This window comes from Macrobrachium rosenbergii, chromosome 13, assembly GCF_040412425.1.
Source record: "Macrobrachium rosenbergii isolate ZJJX-2024 chromosome 13, ASM4041242v1, whole genome shotgun sequence".
NCBI classification, from domain to species: Eukaryota; Metazoa; Arthropoda; class Malacostraca; order Decapoda; family Palaemonidae; genus Macrobrachium; species Macrobrachium rosenbergii.
In genome coordinates, this window is record NC_089753.1 from 29,510,946 (window position 1) to 29,536,331 (window position 25,386).

At 38.0% G+C, this 25,386-nt stretch overlaps 1 protein-coding gene across 1 annotated transcript in view; it reads right to left on the bottom strand.

Annotated features, from left to right (window-relative positions):
• The window catches only part of LOC136844747 (uncharacterized), a 137,878-nt gene that overhangs the window by 54,854 nt on the left and 57,638 nt on the right, over window positions 1-25,386 (bottom strand). The window lies entirely within an intron of this gene.

Below are 25,386 nucleotides of genomic sequence, written 5' to 3' on the forward strand. Positions count from 1 at the left end.
ATCATAATTAACTCTTGCTTGGTGTTGAGCGACTGGGCTTTGAAGAAGTACTTTTTCATCCCGCCCAGCAACTTCCTGCTGGTTGCAGCTGCTGTCAGGGTGACCTAGCGATGATTTTGTTGTTGCTGTTCTTCTTCGTTTGTTGTTTTTCCTTTTCTATTTTATGCATCATCCGATTAGATAGATTTTATACAGCGAGGAGAGTAATGATAAGGGTCTTTGTTACGGATAATTAAAAACTCTGCTTTTGAGGGAAAATGTTTTTAGTTTTCTGTCCGCCTTCAGATCCCTACTGAGGCTAGAGGGCTGTAAATTGATATGTTGATCATCCATCCTCCAATCATCAAACATACCAAATTGCAGCCCTCTAGCCTCAGTAGTTCAGATATTATTTAAGGTTAAATTTAGCCATTATCGTGCGTCTGTTAACGCAACAACAGAGGTTACCACGGCCGGCTGATAGTTTCATGGGCCGCGGCTCATACAGCATTATACCGAGACAACCGAAAGACAGATCTATTTTTGGTGGCCTTGATTATACGCTGTAGCGGCTGTACAGAAAACTCGATTGCGCCGATGAAACTTCGGAGCATTTTTTACTTTTTTTTTTTCGTAATTTTGGAATGCATAACGTAAAGTTATATAAACAGCATGACTTATCTCCACAAGTAAGTGACGATTTTCACAACCTTTATTGATTCTGCAAATATATATCATACATCTTCAAGTATGCGGATCTGTCATGTTCTCTTGTAATTAGCCTCATAATGATTTCAAATCCCAGATTGTGCTGTGTGTATATGTATATGTATATATATATATATATATATATATATATATATATATATATATATATATATATATATATATATATATATATATATATATATATATATATATATATATATATATAGTGTGTGTGTGTGTTTATGTATGTTTGTATGTTTTGAATGTAACATCATTCCTTCTTTATTAAGTAGACATAATTAATTTATGACGGGCAGAATCTGTCTTAAGTGAGAAAATATTTATAGAATATATAGATGCAAACTATAAAGCGTTCGTTTGTATCAAGAGGAAATCTATGTAAATATCGATTTCTAGTTAAACAGTTCTTTGTCAAACCATTTAAGATAAATCGCATACTGGGGGAAAGGTTATTTTCCTTTTTTATTTTATCTTTTTGCAATTAGCCACCTATTCAGCATTATGCCTTGTCTCGTGTATATCTATCTATGCTCATCTCTGATAGGATCTTAAAATCCTTGACATTCTCCAAGCTGAAGAGAACCCTTGATCGTTTCACAAAAGTTGACTCTTGAATTTGCATGCGGCTCTTGCGAGGACTTCGGACTGACGCTGTATCTTTGCCGAGTTTCTTTGATTGCTACACGCCTCTGATGTTTACAGTCATGCCATGCAGTCATGCAAGTTGCATACGCATGTGTTTTTGATAGACACAGTGGCCTCTGCGATTGAAGGACACACACACACATACACATATGTATATAAACACAATCACGTGTGGGACAGAAATAACTTTCTGACTCACATCAGGATCGAACCCAGGTCTTTCAGTATCTGTGTGCGCGCGCGTGCGTGCGTGCTTGCTTGCTCACGGTAGAAAATAAATGGCTGTTCATAACGTGCAGAGGATGGGTCGGCCTTACAGCTTTGACGCAACCAGAGATCAGATAAGGTTTGGATGAGAGTAAAGGGAATTAAGTTCTCTCTCTCTCTCTCTCTCTCTCTCTCTCTCTCTCTCTCTCTCTCTCTCTCTCCTTCGTATTGTGGTTCTTCTTTTATCTTCATAAGGGCATCGGAAATGAGGTATAAGTTGGGAATAAAAAATGTAATCGCAAAAGTTAACACACAATCTGAAAGGACGCTATTCCTTCTACCTCAAAAATCTATTCTCTTTTGCTTGTTTTTTCTTTACATGTGTTATTTTCAGTGTTTTTTCTTTACTTGTGTTATTTTTTTTACCGAGGAAGATTTGTGACCTCTTAGAAAAACCACTTTATCAAAATTTTTAAATATGTATTTCCATTTCGAGAACGCGGGCAAGGCAGATTTGGGGGCTCATTTGCCTGATTTAATACAATGTCCTTTGTTATTTATTACATAAAGTTCTTATTTCTGTATGAAGTACAAATGGTTTACCTGGTTTAATGCTGTCCTCTGTTATTTATATTACATAAAGTTCATATTTCTGTATGTTATCTAAATGATATACGGATTGCACAAAAACTTCCTCAGTCACTTTTTGTAGTATCGTAAGGGTTGATCTTTCAGCAACCAGAAGATGTACTACTTTCCACCCCCGTATCGAGAACTATAGAAGTACCCTAAATCGTCGAAGGGTATTGGAGGATCCCATTTTCATTCTGGCAATTCATCCTGTGTTATATTTACACAAACTGAAGCTCCGTCAACAAAACCCAGAAACGCCGCGCAAAGAAACAGCTTTCTTCAGAGACAAAATTACACTCGACGAGGCCATCCAAAAGATTTACGTCGAGTATCATCTGGAAAGGTTTCGACCCGTCCCTGACACTCCCAAAAACCAATAATTGAAGCCGCGATTCCCGCATTGATTCTGAAGGGTATTTTATGCAGCCGCAAAGGGCTATCCGTCAAGTTAAGATCCCCTTTACGGCCTCTCGTCGCCGCCGGGGAGCGATGCCTCGTCACATCGGCTTCGGCAAGAGGCGAAACGGAATTTGGGAGGTGGGAGGGAAGCTGTGTGCAGGGACGAGAGAGAGAGAGAGAGAGAGAGAGAGAGGGGAGAGAGAGAGAGAGAGGGGAGATGAGAGCCTTCAATCAAACAATCCACTTTTTGCTGGAGGGAGAGAGAAGATTAAAGAGGGGGTAGATATATATATATATATTCAATCAAACAATCCATATTTTTATTATATATATAATATTATATGAAGATTAAATATATCTATATATATATATATATATATATATATATATATATATATATATATATATATATATATATATATAGTCATAGACAAGGGGCATTAAAAATGTGCGGAAAAACAAGTGCTCTTGTTATTTCATGACGACTGAAAACCCTTGTGAGTCCCAGTGCCTGCCTCCTTCCACTTGTACATTTAGTAGATACATCTTGAAATGTTTAGATAAAATATGAAAGGTAGTTGTCTAGATACTTGCGAGGATAACGCTGCTTAACCTTTTTTATCACCACGCCCCCTCTAAGAGTTGGTCCTTCCCATCACACCCCCCTCCTTGCATCTATGAGCAAAATTCCCTCCTAGATGTAAAGGCAAATGAAAAAAAGAGAGAAAGAAAAGGGGTGTTGTTATTCTTCTGGAAATAAATTAGTGAGATACTTGACGCTGCTTTTAGCGACTCTTGTTAAGAGAATAACGAGTATAATTAGAGAATTTTTGTATTTTTCCCTGGGGCTCGCGACCCTCCCTTGGAAATTACTAACGCGCCCCCTATTTTGAGAACCACTAGAATAGACATTCATTCGTGATACCAGCCAGGACGTGGGATTATAAGTAATCACATATGTTCGCTAATTGCAGACCAGCAAATATGAGCCAGATGGACAAAGCGTCAGCAAAAAGTTAACTATAACAAACAACTAAAATGGAAGACTGCAGTATCTGCAAAAATACAAAAACTGAGAAAAATGGTGGACACTGCAGTTTTGCCTTGCCTTACTACTGATTTTGCAGATACTGCAAATGGGACCCCCTAAATAAAGCAATGAAGAATCATTCTGAAACTGCAGTAACTTGTGTATGAGTGTTTCACGAGCCCAATAGGTGGCATATGTCAATTTCGAAAATATTGCAGGTACTGCAGTTTTCCATTTTAGGACAGTAAACGCATATGTGCATGCTTCTAAGGTCGAAACAGATATGAGAAGGTTTTAAAAAATGAATTCTAGGCAAAACATAAACAGCAGGATGAAATCTTTCATTGTGTGCAATAAGAAAGAAATGGTTTAACGAAAATAACAAGTAAAAATTGCGCCGACGTTTTCTGTACAGCCGCTACAGCGTATAATCAAGGCCACCAGAAATATATCTATCTTTCGGAGGTCTCGGTATAATGCTGTATGAGCCGCGGCCCATGAAACTTTAACCACGACCCGGTGCTGGCGTGTCCTATATCGTTGCCAGACGAAGATTATGACTAACTTTAACCTTAAATAGAAAAAAATAAAATGAGGCTAGAGGGCTGCAATTTGGTATGTTCGATGATTGGAGGGTAGATGATCAACATAACAATTTGCAGCCCTCTAGCCACAGTAGTTTTTAAGATCTGAGGGCGGACAGACAAAGCCGGCTAATTTATAATGTGTTTTTATCCATTTTACAGTAAATACTCTCTCTTTCTCTCTCTTTTATATATATATATATATATATATATATATATATATATATATATATATATATATATATATATATATATATATATATATATATATATACACACATATATATATATATATATATATATATATATATATATATATATATATATATATATATATATATATATATATATATATATATATATATATATATATATATATATATATATATATATATATAATATATATATATATATATATATATATAGATATTGAAGAGAGGGAGAGAGAAAGAATTTTGACTGCTCCATACAAAGTATTTATCTGGCAACTCTCGTACGGTAACAGTTGATCCAAAGAATTAATTGCACGGTGTGACCAGCACGGACCTTCCAAACAAATAACATGTTTCTTTCCTGTGACTTTTCCCACAGTCGCTGTTGATTCATGCAAAATGATCCTGATGAATCTGACGCTCATTCTTTGTTTAGGTGACTTGGCACAAGGGGAGGCCTCTTTGGGCAGTCTTGGGCATCACGCGCGTCTGCCCTTGGGGCTGTTTGCGCTTTCTACGGGAATGACTCTCTCTCTCTCTCTCTCTCTCTCTCTCTCTCTCTCTCGTGTTTAGTATAATTCATTTAAAGCTAGGAAAAGGAGCATAATGAAACGGCATTTAGTTCAGTTAACCTTTTATCAAGCCACCAATAGAGCGGACTCTCTCTCTCTCTCTCTCTCTCTCTCTCTCTCTCTCTCTCTCTCTCTCTCTCTCTCTCTCTCTCTTGTGTTTAGTGTATTCATTTAAAGCTAGGAAAACGAGCATAATGAAGCATTTAGTTCAGTTAACCTTTATCAAGCCACCAGTAGAGCGGACTCTTTCTCTCTCTCTCTCTCTCTCTCTCTCTCTCTCTCTCTCTCTCTCTCTCTCTCTCTCTCTCGTGTTTAGTGTATTCATTTAAAGCTAGGAAAAAACATAAGCATTTAGTTCAGTTAACCTTTTATCAAGCCACCAATAGAGCGGACTTTTTCTCTCTCTCTCTCTTTCTCTCTCTCTCCCTCTCTCTCTCTCTCTCTCTCTCTCTCTCTCGTGCAAAAACATAAATATACGGCTTACAGCTACGCGTATACATGTATGTGTATAATTTTTAGCTTTTCCAATGTGATAATGTGGACACTAAGTAAAGGGCAGATTGCTACGCTTACCGACAATAACTGGCCTCGTTGTATACAACGTTTAAATCAACTTTGGGTTCAAACCCGGTAACTTTTGCAGCGAAAAATATCCAGGCTGCCTTTGGACCAGCCGCTACAAACTGAATTTACTTGTATGAAGTGGGTAGTGTCGCCAGCTTTTTCAGTGAAATTTTTTAAATCATATATTGTTTTTTAACGCTAGAGCGTAAAAGTAACCGGAATGCATGAAGCAATTTTTAGTATTCTCTAAAAGAAAACTATTGAGATGGCTATTTGTCTGTCCGTCCGCACTTTTTCTGTCCGCCCTCAGATCTTAAAAACTACTGAGGCTGGAGGGCTGCAAATTGGTATGTCGATCATCCACCCTCCAATCATCAAACATACCAGATTGCAGCCCTCTAGCCTCAGTAGTTTTTATTATATTTATGGTTAAAGTTAGGCATGGTCGTGCGTCTGGCACCGCTGTAGGTCCCAACATCACAGGCTACCTAACCTGGCCGTGGCTGAGAGTTTCATATAGCATTGTACGCTATACAGAAAACTCGATTGCGCCGAAGACACTTCGGCGCATTTTTTACTTGTTACGGTTGGGAATCATTTGAAGAATGAAGACAAACTGAATTGCTAAATGTAATCACCAAAAAATAGGAAGCAATGTGACTCACTGATTAGGTAATGCTTTTGAAAATAGTTTGGATAAAAATGCTGCTGGCACTTGTAGTATATTTTCACAATAAAGAAATGTTCATCCTTGTGCATAATTGGACCTTTATTCTTATAATAATAGTGCATATAATATTGCTTTGTAAATATTATTGCTTATTTAATTGATCAGGTAAAATGATTGCGTAATTCTAGATTCTTACATGCCACGTAAACCAGAAGTTTTTGCTATAAATTCTACTCCCCAGTAACCCATAAAAATTTTATTTCTTGCCATATCACTTTATCGAATGAATGAATCTCTGCTCTTCAACTACCAATACGATAACAACATATATATATTTTATTCCTGGAAACCTTCTGAACAGTGTCCCAGATATACCGAATTTAAATTGTGTCCCAGATAGTGATCAAGGGCCGTTGTAGCAAAAGACTAAAAAGTCGGTCGTTGGAATAGCGGATCCTATCGATATGCTGCCATGTCGCTTCGATACTACAGTGTTTCGAGGAGTCCTTTATATTTGTGTGGCTAACCTTTTAAATACCTAATGGGGTAGAATGCAAATTGTTTATCGCCGAGTTATTCGCATAAACTTAATGAAATGGAGACGTCGAGGTAGTAGCTTTTGAACATGTTTGGGAGACATTTCGCCAGTGTCGTAAATTTTCAGGCGCTATCTGCGTTTCGCGTTTCGCCTTTTTTTTTATTATTGGGATTTTGGATTTTCCATTTTTATTACGTATTTTATTTTAAAATTTCAAGCGCTTTCTTCGATTAGCATTTTTTGGTTTTTTCATTGTCATGATTTTGGATTTTCCTTTTTTTTGCGTAGTTTTTTTTTTTTTTTAATTTTCAAGGGCTATCTTCATTTAGCATTTCTTGTTTTTTTTATCGTCGGGATTTTGGATTTTCAATTTTTTACGTTTTTTTTTTGAAGCACTATCTTGGTTTAGGATTTTTTGCTTTTTTTTTATTGTCGTGATTTTGGGTTTTTCAATTTCTCACGTAGTTTTTATTTTTTATTTTCAAGCGCTATCTTCGGTCAGCATTTTTTTTTTATTATTATTATCGGGATTTCGAAATTCCCATTTTTTTGCATAGTTTATTTGAATTTCACGATATTTTTTATTATGCATGTATGATTACTCCGAAATCAAGTATTTCGTGAGAGTTGAAATTTAATATCATTAATAATTACCCTTTTATTTGATATCATCACTTTCTCGTGATTCTGGCTGAAGAGGCCGATTGATCAAGTTGGCGAAAGCTCCCTGTATTATAGCAATATACTCGTCCACACTCACATACGACTGCGGACTTTATTTTCCAATTATCCTTTCGTTCAGGTAACGGGAGAGAGATGTTTGATACCTTCCAAAATGCAGAACGCGATAGCAAAACTATTCGCGGAAAAGTAAAGTGGGGAAAATTATCAGCATCAGTTAATTTTATGAGGACTCCCTTGATAGAACAGTCTGTGAGAGATGCAGATAGGAATGGCAGTGTCGTTTTAGTCGAATCTTTTTTATGCTTCTTAGTTATCATATTATCAACGACAAAGTTGTTGTGTATTTTGTGGTACAAGGATCTCTCTGGACTCCTCCAGGAGTCCCCAGCCAGTGTTTATCGAGTCCCAGGCGTCCTTCCCTAACGTAGGCACTTGTGTTAGAGAGTGGATTCTCCCCCTTAACACCCATTTTTATGGGTGTTTGCGCTGTGATAAGGACATTATCAGATGTATGTAAAAGACCTTTCAGATTTATGGAGGAGTGTCATCTGGTTTTATATTTCTCCTCTCATTCTTCTTGATCCAGAAGAACCTCCTAGACTTGACGCTTCTTATATATTGAACCTATTTTTTATTTGAGAGGTCATTCATGGCATTTTTACGTCCCAGTATTGACGTATGGGGTATTTTATTCAATTCCTTATACTTTGGGACTGATAGTTTATGTATGTCTCACAACACAAGGTGAGGGTCATTCATGTCATTTATATATACCAATATTGACGTATGGGGCTATTTTAAGTTCCTTATACTTTGGGACTGATAGTTTATGTATGTCTCACAAGACAAGGTGAGGGTTATTCATGTCATTTTTATATACCAATATATTGTTGTATGGGCTATTTTATTCAGTTCCTTATATTTTGGGACTGATAGTTTATGTATATCTTACAAGACAAGGTGAGGGTAATCGTAATTTTTGTCAAGATTATTATACCGTTTGAATTTCAGTGAATCTTATTTTAAAACTGGAAGGAACGAGTCAGGCTGGGAGCTGACAGGCGATTCGTATCAAAATTTATGGCTTCGATTACAATCGGCATTCGCGCCGTCGACCATAGTCAATACTTACATGTGGGATTTTATGAGGATTTAGAAGCTTTCCCTTTTCGTTACTTGTAAGGAGTGAAGTTTATTTGATGTTCCTCATGGCTTCATCGCGCCGTCTTGAAATAGAATGTGCAGAGTTTTGCTTTGCTAGTTCCTTAACAGTATGTTAGTATTCGATCTTGATGGCGTCTCCCCTACTCTCCCGATCCCCTACCAGGTTTGCAGGAGGAGGGTGGATGTGTCATGTCTTCACCCTCCACTCGGGGCGGACAAACAGGTTTGCAGGAGGAGGGTGGATGTATCATGTCTCCCATACCTACCCTCCCCACCCGGGGGACAAACAAGCAGAGGGTGGATGGAGCAGGAGGGTTTGGATGTTGCAACAATCGCATATTAAAGAGTGTCTCTTAGCCATAATTGTCATCCATGCAATTCATGAGCATCCCCTTATTTGCTCATCCAAGTTTCAGTTTTGCTCCCAGTTTTTTCTTCCGGGGATTGACAAACAGGTTCTGCACTGAGAAACAGGTAGCTGCAACTTGTCTGTACCTCCTTTAGTCTTGCTATCCATCCAGTGATTAAGATTTTGAGGTTTTTCTGTTTGTCAAACATATTGCTGATATAAGACTGATTTGATTTTTATTTATACGATGTGAAATGCGTCCTAATTCAGTTGAGAAGCAGATAGCCAACTGTGCATTTGTCTCTTTCCTGTGTAAGATTTTGATTTCTCTTTGACTCGTGTTGGATACATAACACTGATTTCATTCCCAAGACCTTTCCATGCCTGTTCCGTGCTCATCGTTTGAATGGAAAGTTTCACATCTCAATAAATACAGAGGTCATGCCTCACCATGGGGCATGCTATGTTGAGGGATATTGTTATTAAATGGCCATGGGGTACCTTTGATGGTTGCTGTAATGAGGCTTCCGACGATTTCACTTGGAGGTTAGCTGAATGTTTTTTGGGTGGTCCTGTATTTATTTATTTTTTTTTTTGCGTTATATGATGCTAAGTATTTTAAGCATTGAATTTCTTATACATCACAGTATGCTCTATTACAGTTCGTTCTAGAGAGTGGTTCTCTAACTGGGGGTAATTACCCCCGTGGCGGTAATGAAGCCGTTTCTGGGAGGTAACGAGGCACTTTCTAAAAATAATAGTTCTTTGGAGTAAAATTCAGTAAATAAATAAATAATAATAAATAAACCAATAGATAAATAAATAACCATGTTTCCCATAAATAATGCAAAAATTATTTCTTTATTATCTGTTAATTACCAAAGAAATAATGCTTTAATTCCAGTTTGTAATAAAAGGAACAATGCTTTAATTTTAATTTTTTGTCAAAATGTCTAAAATCTAACTTCTTTATTTCCTAAGACTTGAGTAAAAATAAAATTAATTTCTTACTTATAAAATGCATCAGAAATTAAGCATTCCAATATTTTTCCTTCTTTTATATTATAACTTCGCATAACTGAGGAGGAATGGGATTTGGGGGAGGGTAATGGCGATGTATCACACCACTGCCCGGGGGTAAGGATGCCAAGAAATTTGGGAACCACAGTTGTAGAATTATGAGAATTGTTTTCTTGTTAGATGATCGCTGACATAAATGGGTCGTTGATATCTCATTTCCATATATTTCGTTTAGTAATTCTCTGATGTGACCAGTTTTAGTATTATGTCTCATTTTATTTTCGTGATGTTTTCACCAGTCAATTAAACTAATGCCCTGTAGGGAAGTAGTCCCGTTAGTGCACCTCTTGTGGTGCACTGTAGGCATTACTTAAGGTTCTCTGCAGCGTCCCTTCGGCCGTAACTGCGACCCCCTGTCATTCCTTTTTACTTTACCTCCGTTCATATTCTCTTTCTTCCATCGTACTTTTCGCTGTCTCCTATTACACTTTTACAGCCTATTTAATCTGACTTCCCTTTCAGCGATGAATGACCTCTAGTTCCCAGCGCCTGGCCTTTGGCTTATAAGTTTATATTCTATTCCATTCCAGCAGTTTAATGTATGGCAGAAGTTTGATTAATGATATAACAAATCATAGAAGTTTTTATTTTTGTCTTTAAACATTTCATCATTGAAACTGAAAGGAATTCTTCTGTATTGCTTTTGGGGTAATTCTCCTTTTATACACAAGCACGTATAGCCATTAATAATTCTGTAATAGATATAAAAAGCGAATACTAATAATTTCAGGCCAGCCTGCGGTGTCCCTTTGATGCTGAGATATCGACCTTTCTTTGTATTCTGCCGAAATCTGTTAGACGTCTCTCGACCTTTTAATGAATCAAAATTGACAGCTGCGGATTGTCTCGGGAGTTCATCAGCAGCGGCGGGACGACCCGAGATCTCTGGAATGGGAGTTTCCTGGCCGGCTCGGTGATTTGTTGTTTATTCATGAGCTTGAGCCTCTTTACTTAAGTTTTCTTTTATTTTTTCCTTCTGTAACATCGACTGTGTGTAAAGCTTTGTATGCTTTTTTTTTTGTTTTTGGTTCTGTGTTGTCATAAGTCACCCCGCCCAACACACATACTTTGTATATATATGGACTGTATATATATACATTTATATATTTATATAGATATTAATTATAACTGCCGGATGCCAAATTTACTCCTTATGAGGACAAAGGCGCAGTGGAATTTAACAGGACGTAGCTGAGGGAATAGAACCCTGACCAGGATTTTATCTCTCTCTCTCTCTCTCTCTCTCTCTCTCTCTCTCTCTCTCTCTCTCTCTCTCTCTCTCTCTCTCTCTCTCTCTATATATATATATATATATATATATAATATAAATATATATAAATATATATATATATATATGTATTTTTATATTGTATTTTTATATTGTATATAATAACATATGAATATATAGTATATATATATATATATTTATATAATTATACTTGTATTTATATATATAATCCGTGGAAGGAAGTGAGAAAGATAAAGAGAAAAGGGGAAGGCTAACTAAAAATTCATGCCATTACCTATTGACCTTTTGCACTCTCCATCATAAATTTTAGTAGATACACGAGATACACCTGATACTTCACTTTGTTTAATGACTGGAGCGAAAGAATTTCCATCTATAGTTATTGGATTAGTGTACATACATACCTGTATATATATTATATTATATATATTATATATATATATATATATATATATATATATATATATATATATATATATATATATATATATATATATATATATATATATTATATATATATATATATATGTGTGGTGTGTGTTTATGTATGTATGATTGTGTGTGTTCAGTGTACGTCAGATATGTGTAACCGCTTTTGAATTCGCCCCTAAATTATTCTGCTGAAAATTCTCAAACCAAAACAAAACAAGTAAAAAATACGCCGATGTTTCCTCGGCGTATTCGAGTTTGCTGTACAGCGTATAATACTGTATGGAACTCTCAGCCACGTCCCATGAAACTCTCAGCCGGCAGTGGTGGCCTGTGTTGTTGCGTTTCCAGACGCACGATCATGGCTAGCTTTAACCTTAAATAAAATAAAAACTACTGAGGCTAGAGGGCTGCAATTTGGTATGTTTGATGATTGGTGGGTGGATGATCAACATACAAATTTGCAGTCCTCTAGCCTCAGTAGTTTTTAAGATCTGAGGGCGGACAGAAAAAGCCATCTTAATAGTTTTCTCTGCAGAAAACTAAAACTAGGCGAAAGTCATTGCACTGAACTGACCGTAGCAGCAACAGATTCCCTGTTCGTTTCTGGTGACAAAATACTTTGAAACGATCGATCATGTCGCGCAGACGGCTGACTAGTTTTCCGATCGCTATCCAGAAACGAGTTCTTGCTCTAAACAATACTATCTGCGGCCGCCTGCCCCCCCGTGCATTCTCTGTCAAATTTTTATGAATTGTTGCTGTGATGATTTCGGGTGATACTGCAAAGGTCCCCAGTCCACGCTGTTTTTAGCCGATGGGATTTTTAAGTTTTGAATAAATTATAAGGTGGATGTGGCGTTTTTGTGATATGCTGCATTTTTCAGTTATTGGATTATCTCTATTTACCGTCCAGTTTTCTGTAAAAGAAAACTATTGTAACGGCTTTGTCTGTCCATCCGCCCTCAGATCTTAAACACTACTGAGGCTAGAGGGCTGTAAATTAGTATGTTGATCATCCACCCTCCAATCATCAAACATACCAAATTGCAGCCCTCTAGCCTCAGTCGTTTTTATTTTATTTAAGGTTAAAGTTAGCCATAATCGTACTTCTGGCAGCGATATAAGTACTAACAACATAGGCCACCACCAGACCGTGGCTGAGGCCACCACCGGACGGAAAACTCGATTGCGCCGAAGAAACTTAGCGCATTTTTTATGTTTACCTTTGATAAGACATTTATTTTCATTTATGATGTATTTTGATGCTTTTTGTTAATCTTTATTTTTAAAACTGTTTATTTAGCGTTTTAATACTTGACTTGCTTGATTTCTTAATTATCTAGTTTGTAGCAAATCTGTTTTTCATCTGCAGTCTGGATCTCTCTCTCTCTCTCTCTCTCTCTCTCTCTCTCTCTCTCTGGCTAGGTGGTAAGATAGGCGTGTTCCCTAGATATCCATTCTGCCTCTATTGACATTAGTAGCGAATTAATTATGTAATTGTTAGACGATTGTGGTGAGTCGCAGCTAGGGCGAAGAGAGAGAGAGAGAGAGAGAGAGAGAGAGAGAGAGAGAGAGAGAGAGAGAGAGAGACCAGGTCATGTGTTCATTACACTTACCTCTTTCTCTTATTTCTTCCTAATGAACACCATATTCTTTGGAAGCTTGAATTTCAAGTCAATGGCCCCTTCGACGGGCTTGTTCCATATGAATACGTTTCATCTTCTGAATAATAATAATAATAATAATAATAATAATAATAATAATAATAATAATAATAATAATAATGTAATACTATCTAAACAGGAGGGCCTCAATGACGAGGTATTCTCTCTCTCTCTCTCTCTCTCTCTCTCTCTCTCTCTCTCTCTCTCTCTTCCCTTGGCAATTTGGCTCTCAATATAGAACTCCAGTTGGCCCGCTGGCCTTTGGGTCAAGCCTGAAAATGGCGCCTCCTCTTCTTGGGAGGTCTTTCGTCTGTTGATTTTTTCCAGCTCTCTCTCTCTCTCTCTCTCTCTCTCTCTCTCTCTCTCTCTCTCTCAGACGCGCGAGCACTAAGTTGTTGAATTTGAGATCCAGCATAAATTTGCAATATTGTTTGATATCACAATTTCACCGACATATTTTTCTCTCTCTTCTCTCTCTCTCTCTCTCTCTCTCTGTGTGTGTGTCTTAGTCGCGCGAGCACAAAGTTGCTGAGTCTGAGATCCAGCATAAATTTACAATATTTTTTAATATCACAATTTCACCGACCTATTACCGTACTCTCTCTCTCTCTCTCTCTCTCATATCAGACTGGTAATTGACATGAGATAATATTCATGACAAAATCTCTCTCTCTCTCTCTCTCTCTCTCTCTCTCTCTCTCTCTCTCTCTCTCTCTCTCTCTCTTCGCCTTGTCATATCAGACCGGTAATCCACATGAGTTAACATTTGTAACAAAATCAATTTTTTTTTTTCTCTCTCTCTCTCTCTCTCTCTCTCTCTCTCTCTCTCTCTCTCTCTTCACTTGTGCGCCTTATCATCTCAGACTGGTAATTCACACGAGATAATATTTGTGACAAAATCAATTTTCCCTCGAACGTCCATTTGTGTTCGCATTACGATTCTATAGACATTCTTCAGAAAACGGAGCACGTGTGCTTTGGTCGCGTGGGTAGGAGCATCCCTCTTTAGCCTCGAATGCAGCGTCTTATTAGTATTGAAAAATAATAGGTTCCACTACATTCCCTCCCCTGCCGATTTCACTTTTGACCCGCGTGGGCGGGTGGCCATAGGTAAGACCATGGGAAGGACCACTAGCAAGACTCTTGTTAAGTTCATGGGCAGGGGTGCATTGGTAACAGCAAAGTTGGGCCATCATGGGTAGGGCCACTTGTGAGGGTCATAGCTGTGAGTCTTGCCATGTTTCAGAACCAAAAAAATATATAATTGGTTCTGCCTTTTCGTTTTGTTCTTGACGGCCTGATGGTCGCATTGCGATTCGTTATTCTTATTCATTTATTTTCGTTACTTATATTCCTTTCTTATATTTATGTATTGGGTTGAATTGATATAGAATTTAGGCCAGAGGCCAAGCACTGGGACCTATGGGGTCATTCAGCGCTGAAACGGAAACTGACAGTAAAAGGTTTGAAAGGTGTAACAGGAGGAAAACCTCAGAGCAGTTGCACTATGAATCAATTGTTAGGAGAGGTGAAAAGTAAGATGGAAGAAAGAAAATATGAACGGAGGTACAGTAAAAGGAACGAAAGGGGTTGCAGCTAGGGGCCGAAGGCACGCTGCAAAGAACCTTAAGGAATGCCTACAGTGCACCGCATGAAGTGCACTGACGGCTCTATCCCCGTACTAGGTTGTATATATATATACGTGAAAGGTTTGAAACCATTTTCCTCCTGGTTGGGATTAATGTGAGAAGAATATTGCTCTCTCTCTCTCTCTCTCTCTCTCTCTCTCTCTCTCTCTCTCTCTCTCTCTCTCTCTCTCTCTCAGAGTTTTATGGTAATTAAGACTTTTGTATTTACATTATTTTCAAGGCGGAGATGTTGTCAGATTAAATGATAAATGTACCTACGTGAAACGCAAACCTCCCATTAAAGAATATGAGAATTACTTTTTGTTGTTTATGTCCGAGATCCATATTTATTCTTTAAGTAGATAGTTCTGTTGTTTAAAATATTAGCTATTTAAATGGTGTGTCCGTCTTTTGGATGGTTACCTATCTAGATCTCTTAATGAGAAGTTACCTGTTGCTACTCAGGCATACTTGTGAGTTTTTTGTTTTTTTTTGCGTCTGTTATTCGATAATTGGAGTTTTTTAGTGCCTTTTGGTATCGGAGGGATGCTTGAATACCTGATTTTTGATGCTTAGAATTTAACTGGCAAAAGTCACTCTGGTAAGAATCTAATACTTATTTTTTGTCATTTTTATTACCTCAAGTTTTCCGGGGGATATTTGTTCCGCTGCAGTAATATTTAATATGAAAAAACCATGGCATGGTATGTGTGTTACAAACTGTCAAACTATTGCAACAGCAGCATTGATGCATAAAGCGTAAACTGAAGCTTTAAGTTCTTTAACCGGGACAACAATGGCTGCGCTGACATCTACTTTATATGGGGCATTCAGTCCATATTCTACATACCCCTTTCTCCATACCCTCCTCAGTGAAGGGATTGTAACTGCCATTACAACCAATTTTACCTTTCTTTACATGTTGCGTCATTTGGACATTTATCTCAAAAATTAAATGAAAAATAAGCACGCTTGATTGACGAGGTTCAACTATTTCTGACAGAGTCGCCCAGTAAAAGAAACGCATGCTGCCTCTTTAGAATTTCCCACCATAATACTAGATTTTTTATTCCTAGGACAGTAGTCAGCTGACATGATACTCTCTCTCTCTCTCTCTCTCTCTCTCTCTCTCTCTCTCTCTCCAAATCAGATATTCTCAAGATAGCAATTTATTTTTGATTTACAAAGAGGTGGCAAATTTCTCTCTCTCTCTCTCTCTCTCTCTCTCTCTCTCTCTCTCTCTCTCTCTCTCTCTCTTTCCAAATCAGATATTCTCAAGATAATTTATTTTTTATTTACAAAGAGGTGGCAAATTTTCCCTCTCTCTCTCTCTCTCTCTCTCTCTCTCTCTCTCTCTCTCTCTCTCTCTCTCTCTCTCTCTCTCCGGGTGCATTGTCATCATTCATGGCTCCCAGCCGAGGAACCTGCGTTCGATCCCCAAGAGGGGCGAACAAGTGAACGATATGGGGCATTTCCCTTAAAAATTCAAAATTTCGCCTTAAACAGTGAATCATACACCTGGTGGTCAATCGCATGTTGCGGGTCGCAGTTTGGGTGGAAAAGGAGAAAAGTAAGACATTCTCTCTCTCTCTCTCTCTCTCTCTCTCTCTCTCTCTCTCTAAGGAACAATTAATCCATTAGGGATTTAAGAGACCAGACTTCCCGATGGCGCAAGACACGGAGAAACCTCATCGAGATACCCAAGCGGAAGAAAACGCCTCATCGAGGTATCCTGGAAATTGCCAAGAAGAAGAAGAAGAAGAAGAAGAAGATTCATTTACATAGGAGGTGTGGAGTTCGACTCATCCGTCTTGTTAACACCTGCCCTGGTAATGAAGAGCACGCCCACCCTCTGCTCTTTGGGCGTTCTGGGGGCGGGGGCGGGAAGAGAAGGGAATGGGACGTTTATGGGTCGTGGCGTTGTAAGGAGAGAGGATGAAAGATATGACATGGATTACTGCATGGGCGTACGAAGGTCCTTTTCTGTTTTGATGGAACAGGCACCTGCCATAGAAGTTCGGATATTGTAAGGGGATTATTGTTTTTGTTTCTAGGGAGAGGATCTGTTGTGTCTGCCTGGTGCTTTTGTATATGGCCTGTAGCTGGAGTCAAGCGTATTATTATTTTTATAGTTTTTTGGAAAGGAAACTATTGTGCTGGCTTTGTCTGTCCGTCCTCACTTTTTCTGTCCGCCCTCAGATCTTAAAATCTAATGTGGCTATAGGGCTGCAAATTGGTATGTTGATCACCCACCCTCCAGTCATCAAACGTACCAAATCGCAGCCCTGTAGCCTCAGTAATTTTTATTTTACTCAAGGTTAAAGTTAGCCATAATCTTGCTTCTGGCACTGTTGTTGGTACCAACAACACAGGTTTCATGGGCCGTGGCTGAAAGTTTCACATAGCATCGTACGCTGTACAGAAAACTCGTTTGTGCCGAAGAAACCCTGTGCATTTTTTACTTGTTTTATAATACACTGAAACCATACAAAAACTCTGTACGAACTTCCTCCAAAATCCGACGTGTCATCTTTACTTAATACTTTGAGTACAGGCATGGGGAAAGTAAACAGCCATTTCTCATTCCTCTGTCAACCTTGTAGGTCTGATTTTGCATCCGACATCCCAGGAGTCTGTCTCATAATTTCGATGCAACAACAGCATTGTCTGTCTTTTTTCACCCTTTTCTACCTCCTTCTTTTTCTGCTCATTGCCCTCCTGAATAGTTGGCGAAGTCTGCAAGTTGTCCAGACTGCTTTCAGATCATTGCCACCTTTCCAGACCCTTTTCTGTGAATAGTTGATTGCGCCCTTGAATGGTTGGCGAAATCTGCAAGCAATCCATTACAGTTTCTGTGTTCTTTCAGATAACAACATCAGCGCTTTGGTTAACTCCAATGTAACTGGGCTGCTTAAGTTAAGGCCAGATGGAGTTTTTCCTTGATATCCGATGGCTTACGTCCTACACATTTAACTCCTAGGGTCTTACAACTTGGGCCTGCCTTTTGTGACACACTTTAGATAGTAATAAAGGTTCTTTGCAACCACCTTTCGTCCCAGCTGCATTGCTTTCTGCCATTTAGTTATCGTCAGTTCCCTTTTGGTCTCTTCCTACTTAAACTCTCCAACTTCTTGAACTCTGCCTTATTTCACTGCAGAAGAGTCTTACCATTTGACACGGTGGCCTCATTTACAAGAGTAAATAATATACCCAGTCTAGTCTGATTTGGAAGATAAATAAAAACATTTATATTGGAATTCTCCTATTTTATGGCACTGACATCAGCGCTCTGAACATCTTCCTGCTATGGTCAGCTAACATGCCCAGTCCCTCCTCCATTACATGCTCTTATGATGTTAACGCCCGTCAGGGCATGTTCCTTAATGCTAAATAGACTCACACGTGCCTCTTTTCCTCTTCTAGAATAGTTAGCTTTTCGTAACTCTAGAACGAATAATTAACCAGAGGTAAAATCATTGCGATGTTTAAGATGGAGAGTAGTTTTTTGTGGCAAAAATTTTATCAGGTTAATTATATATATATATATATATATATATATATATATATATATATATATATATATATATATATATATATATATATATATATATATATATATATATATATATATATATATATATATATATATATATATATACACACACATACACACTAGAGATGGCCCTGAAAAAAAAGACAATAGTCAGTGTTTCATAATTTTGATGAAATACATATGTATATATATGATTATAATACATATGTATATATATATATATATATATATATATATATATATATATATATATATATATATATATATATATATATCATGAAATTACAAACATAAACATATATAAACAATTGAGGAATTAAATCAACTAAAGTTAATCACGGTTAATTACAAACATAAACATATATAAACAATTGAGGAATTAAATCAACTAAAGTTAATCACGGTTAACGGTATTTAGCCCCGGCCAGTTTTTTGTGGCGTGGTTGAATTCTATATTGTGTCCATAATAACGTCGTTAGCTACAGCCGCTGTAGCTGTGGTTAATGAAAATCATGATCTCACGTCAGATGATGACACGAATTACCAAGTTTTAGAAAGATGTTACATTAGTCGGCAGATTAACCTGGCCTTATGAGACCACGACCTGTTGCTTAGGGAACGCTCGGGTCCTCTCTTGGATTCAGGACTACTTTAGCCGATCCTGGAAAATTATTTTGATGTGTGTTTATTTTTCAGGTATGTGAATAGTTACATTGCGCCTGTCTAGTTGTAATCTTATGTATAAAGTGAATGTTTGTATATTTGTATTTGTGCGCTATAGAAATCTCTTTTTCCTTCCCTCCCCTCCCTTCCCCTCTCCCCTACCATTCCCCATCCCCTTCCCTCTTCCCTCTTCCCTCCTCCCATTTCCCTCCTTCTCCCCCATCCCCCTTCCTCTTCCACTTCCACTTCCCTCCCTCTACTCGTAGTCTGTCATTCAGAGTTTTCCCAGTCAGCGTCGGTTTGGTCAGCTAGTTTTTATATAAAGAAGAGACGGTTGAATTTAACGAAGTTGTATAGAATGATTTATTTACGTATAAAATAAAATTATTTAAATTTTTGTCTTTTTTATTATTATTTCACACTTCCCTGCTTCTCAAGTTTATCGTGCCGGCTGTAATGACTACAAGAGCGTGATAAATCTCCGTCGACACTGTAGACATTACCAGTCATCAATCATTTCATTGAAACGCGTTTCTGGTCTGTGACACTGATTTATGCCCAGCAGCGTCAAAAGATCTGGCATTAGGAACCATTATCTTATCAGGTTACCTATCAAGGTAATCTGGTATTTTACCTTTTTGCCCTATCAGCTTACCTCCCGTCAACCCTCTCGTCCGGCCTCGTTGGATCTCCGGATCCCTTGAAGTTTGGCTGAAGTGCATTGCAATTATTTCCGATGAGTGAAAAATAACCCGAGGCCAAATTTGACTACGCACCTTATAAGAGGAGATGGCGTATGTTAAAGCACACACACACATATATGTAGATGTTTTTATGTATGTATGCATGTATATAATAGTCAGAAGGTCGGTACCCAGTGCTCTCGCGTATACTGGTGCCCTGACGATGCAGTTTTTTCTTTTGTGGCCTGCTTTTATTTTATATATATATATATATATATATATATATATATATATATATATATAAAATTATATAATATATATATATATATATATATATATATATATATATATATATATATATATATATATATATATATATATATATATATATATATAGGGTATGTTTAAGAGGCCATTTTGGTTATTGAAAATACGCACACGCAACCACCGTACACATACACATATGTATATACGTTTGTGTATGTATATATATTTCTTTGTGGATCACTTTAGCTCCCTGGTTCCAACCACTCCTTGTACGGAAAGAGCGCAGAGTCAAACTGGGCCCGGTTCTCGAAAAATCCATTGTGCCTCTGTTGACTTAAGCATTTAATCATGTACCCAGTTTTTAGTTGACAGTGATAGGTCGCAGCCAGGGGAAAATGGGCACTGGGCTAGGAACCTCATCCCAAAAGGTTTGGTGAGAAATGGAAGGTCAACATTGTCGGAGGCACCTCCCCACAGGCGAAAATCTTATAGGTGTGTGTATGTGTGTGTGATCCTATAGGTAGTAGTATATATAATTTTCTGTTTCTTATCCAGAATTATTTACTTCAAACTGGAGTCTTGTTATACCAACGGCGTATTGCCAGCAACATGGAAATTTGAATATACTGTTTTGACAAATTTGTGCTTTTGTACCCAAAAGAATGTCCATGGAATTTGAACATACTGTTTTTTTTTTTAAATCTTGAGCTTTGGTACCCAAGTAAGAGTGAAGTACATAGAAAGAACACCCTTGGTGGTACAACGTGTTATCTGAGATTGGATTTTAATTTCGCAAATGACTCTTGAGACCAAAATTTGGGTTTTAATTTAGCAAATGACTCAGACCAAAACTTGAATTTAAATTTAGTAATTGTGTTTGAGACCAGAACTTGTATTGAAGTTTAGCAAATGGCTCTGAGACCAAAACATGGATTTAAATTTAGCAATTATTTCTGAGACCAAAACTTGGATTTAAATTTAGAAAATGATTCAGAGGCCAAAACTTGGACTTAAATTTGGCAATTGATTCTGAGACCAAAACTTGGATTTATATTTACCAAATGTCCCTGAGACCAAAACATGGATTTAATTTTGGCAAATGGCTCTTGAGACCAAAACTATATATTTCTAAACTAGGAGTTGCATTGATAAGGTTCCAAGTAGTGCAGTTCAATTGCACCCTTGCACTCGTTAGTTGCGCTGTGACATGGAACTTGCGATATGCTATCAGCATTTGAGGACGTCATATCCTGGTGCTCTCTCTCTCTCTCTCTCTCTCTCTCTCTCTCTCTCTCTCGTACGCGCTTGGTTATATTTTTATGGCATTTGGTTTGCGTTGATGGACAAAATTACGTACGATCGCATTCGCAATATTTGGTAAATTCCAGTGCAGAATCCTTTAGCAGCTGCATTAGATTTTGCTTGAAAATTTTGTAGCAAAGCTATCATTCGTTTTATTGAAAAATATTTCGCCTCGATTCCACTATGGGTATGCTTTTATATATACATATAATTTTTTCTTAGCTACGTTCAGAAACATTCTAAAGTTCATGTCATTGACATTTGAGATCTATTTATGTCTATTTGTTGTGGATTAAATAATTTTATTGCGTATCTTTGTTTTCCTTGTTGTATTACGTTTAGAGTTTAATCTTTACTTCTCGATTTGTTTAATCTTTACTTCTCGATTTAATTTTCCGCAACGGGTTGCTTTCCCTTATGGAATCGGAACTGGAATATTAAATTTAAGCCAGGGCCCAAGCGCTGGGACCTATGAGGTCATTCAGCGCTGAAAATAATGTTGAAACAGTTATTAGGAGATAGTGGAAAGTAAGATGGAAGAAAGAGAATATGAATGGATATACAGTAAAGGAATGAAAAGGATTGCAGATAGGGGACCTTTTTGGTTGGTTTTTGGTTTGCAATTGAATAAATACTGAAAGCTAAGTGAGCACCATTTTCCTGTCTATTTGTAGTTATCAATTCAGTTGCATATTCATCGTAATCGTTCTTTTAGGATTTTGCTTTAATGTGTTGAGGTTTTCCCCGACTCTCCTCATCTGCTTGCCTTGTCTGACTGCTGCCTTTCCCCGTGATATATGGAGGGGCGCCTCGCATCTCATTCCATAAACCCGAGTGTTTGTCTTGATAAGTTATATGCAAATATTATCCAAACACCGATTTCCGAAATTGGTTCCAGATGGCCCCGCCCACTACCGTCTTGACTAAGAGAGCCAGTGTCCGTCGATAACTGCCACCCATTTATAGTGGTTTAACGACGGAATAAGGAAATTCTTTATCATGCAAATTGTTTAGCTTTCTCTCTCCCAACACCCCCCCCCACCCCAACCACCACAGACACACAAAAGACTAAAAAGGGAAAGAAAGAGGCGGAGCTCATCTGCCTGAATTTTAGCCTCGGGGTTCCTATCTCCCGGCCGCGTTATGCCAGTTGATTGATAAATTTGAATAAGACAGCCCCCCCTGGAAGTTGATGACCCCTTTGAAGGCAAATGACGGATGTAATATTGGCCGTTTCTCGGCCAATAGTCCTGCTGAGGTGATCGGCTCTGGAAACATAATGGCGGGCGGGCAGAAGAAATTCCTCTCGCTCGCATTTTTAAGCAAATGTCATGGCCGCGTGATCGTTGCTTCGATACGGACGAAGGATGAAGCATTGTCCTTTTTGCTGATATATCAGAAGCACGCGACACAGCGTTGTGGCGCTTGGATGAACGGGAAAGTATCAGGGGAGGTGATAATAAATTCTTAGGAAGCACTAAAACCAAAACTTTCGTTTCCCGTGAATGTTATTCATTGTCGATCTTTTTCATCCAGCACCGGCCTCTTCGAAGGAGTCAATTCAGATGATAATCGTCCATTTTGTGGGCCATTAACCGCCTCCATTTATTAAATAGCCGGGGTCCGGCGTCGAGAGGGCATTAACAACAAAAACGGTCATAAGCGATCTGCTCATATGCCGCTCGTTGGCCGGGGACTAGAAGGTCCTTTATCGGAGGGCGGTATCTGTCCCAGCCCATCCCCGAGGCTACGCTGGGCGGAGACGGAGAGTGGTTAGGTAGAGTAAGCTCGAAAAAAAAGGAATAAGAAAAAGGAGAGTTGTTGAGACCCACTGGTCCGTAGGGGTGGATGGAGGAATTGGGTTGTATTTGCTGGTGAGATATGGATTGACTGAAGGTTCGGATGGATACTTGCACTTGATACAAGGTTGCTGACGTTTTTATTGAGCGGTGGGATGATGAATGGCTTATCTGGTCCGCTTTGTGGTTGATGTTGTGTAAAGGTTGTGATGAAGCTGTTTTATAAATTTGCGATCAGGTAGAATCGATGTAGGAGTATTTGTTCAAGGGATTGACAGATAAACTCAACACCTGAAGGTGTTTAGAAATATATTGAAAGGTTGCGTTTTCCATTTTTTTTTTTTTTTACTTAAGGATGACCATTACATGAATATTGATGTATATCTATATGTATGTATGTATGTATGCATATATATACACATATTATATATATTATAGTTCGTTTGTTGTTTTGATCCATAATCTCTTCTCTGACCCGTTTCTGAAAACACTAATTGACACTCATGCAATAACCCCAATTTAGATCAGGTGTTCATAGATGCTGAGTTGAGAAGATCCTGTGGGAAAGGAAGTGGACTTGTCTAGGCCACAAAGTCTCCTGAGGGCGAAGAAGGGGGAGGAGTGGGGCCGTAAATCACTCGAGTTCCCGGATAACGTGGTCTGAAATTCAATTGCATCAATCAGCTCGAACGAAACAGGCTGGAACATAGAATTGCAAGTTAAGAGGTAAAAGAGTCCAGAGGCATGTTTTGGGAGAACCTTCTGGAATTTGAATACGTCGACCAGACCGGTTTGCATTTTCCCGAGATGTAACCGAGTACCGAGACCTTTCCCTGAAAAAAAGCGGGACGCCATATCTTAAAAACTAACCATAGAATTTTCTTGAAAATAATCTCATCGTGTTTCCCACACCCAACCTAACCAATCTCAGTCTTAATTAATCTATCCTAGCCTAACCTAGGGGCATGGCAGAAAAAAAAAAATCCGGGGCTGGTGCAGTACTAGCCTACATCTCGGGAATTTGCGACCGGTGCGTTAGTTTTTGAGTGATGCGTCATTCCCGACGTGAGAAAGTGAATTTTTGAAGGAAATGAGTCGATACTGCGACTTGCAACGAATGGATAGTTGTCTCTGTGCAAGGAACCGTATTCTAATCAGTAATCAGCAGCGTTGTATCATGTGTATTGTTTTGTGACTCCTCTACCTACTTATTAAGTCTTTTTCCATGTCTGACATTGCATACAGAGCACAGTCGATTGTATAACTCGAAATCTTTGAGAGGTATTTTCATGTGGGTATTTGTTTCGCGCAGAAAGAGAGATGGTGGGGAGATTTTTCGAGATTTTGCAAATTTAAAATGCACAATATTCATGCAAGGTTTTTCTGTTACTCACTCCCTTTTTTATAAGTTTTCTGTAGAGGATTACTCACTACAGTGTGCCTATAGAAATTGCGGCCAGGTATAATTTATTGCCTTTTATGAGTTAAGATGCTGTAATTGTCCCTTCGCTACCGAGGGAAAAGAGCATATGACTGAAAAAAAACGTTATTTATATAGGTATACATGTATGTATATTACATACATACATATATATATATATATATATATATATATATATATATATGTATATATATATATATATATATTTACATATTTGTTCGTATAATCATCACGTTTTTAATTTTTTGTGATTAAAAATATATATATATACAGTATATATATATTTTGTAATCTTGATTTATTTTGCAAGTACCATGAAATGTACAATCAAGAAATGGCGAGCAAATACAAGAGCCAATCCTGCCTTCAAGCCGTTAAACCAGATTAGGATTCCTGTAAATAAAACACGCCTACAAAGTTAACAGCCACCACCTTCCAATACTTGGAAGGACAGCGCTCGGAATCTTTGCAACAGAAAAGCTTTAACGTTTGAAAGGAAATTTTACAGATAAAATGCACATAAACACACACACACACACACACACACACACCGCTCATTTGCCAGAAGTGCGACATGACTCAAAAATTGCTATTTTTCAGAAACAATTTAAAGTTTGAAACACTCTGTACTCTCTATAGTGTAATAGTGACATGTCATGCCCTCTA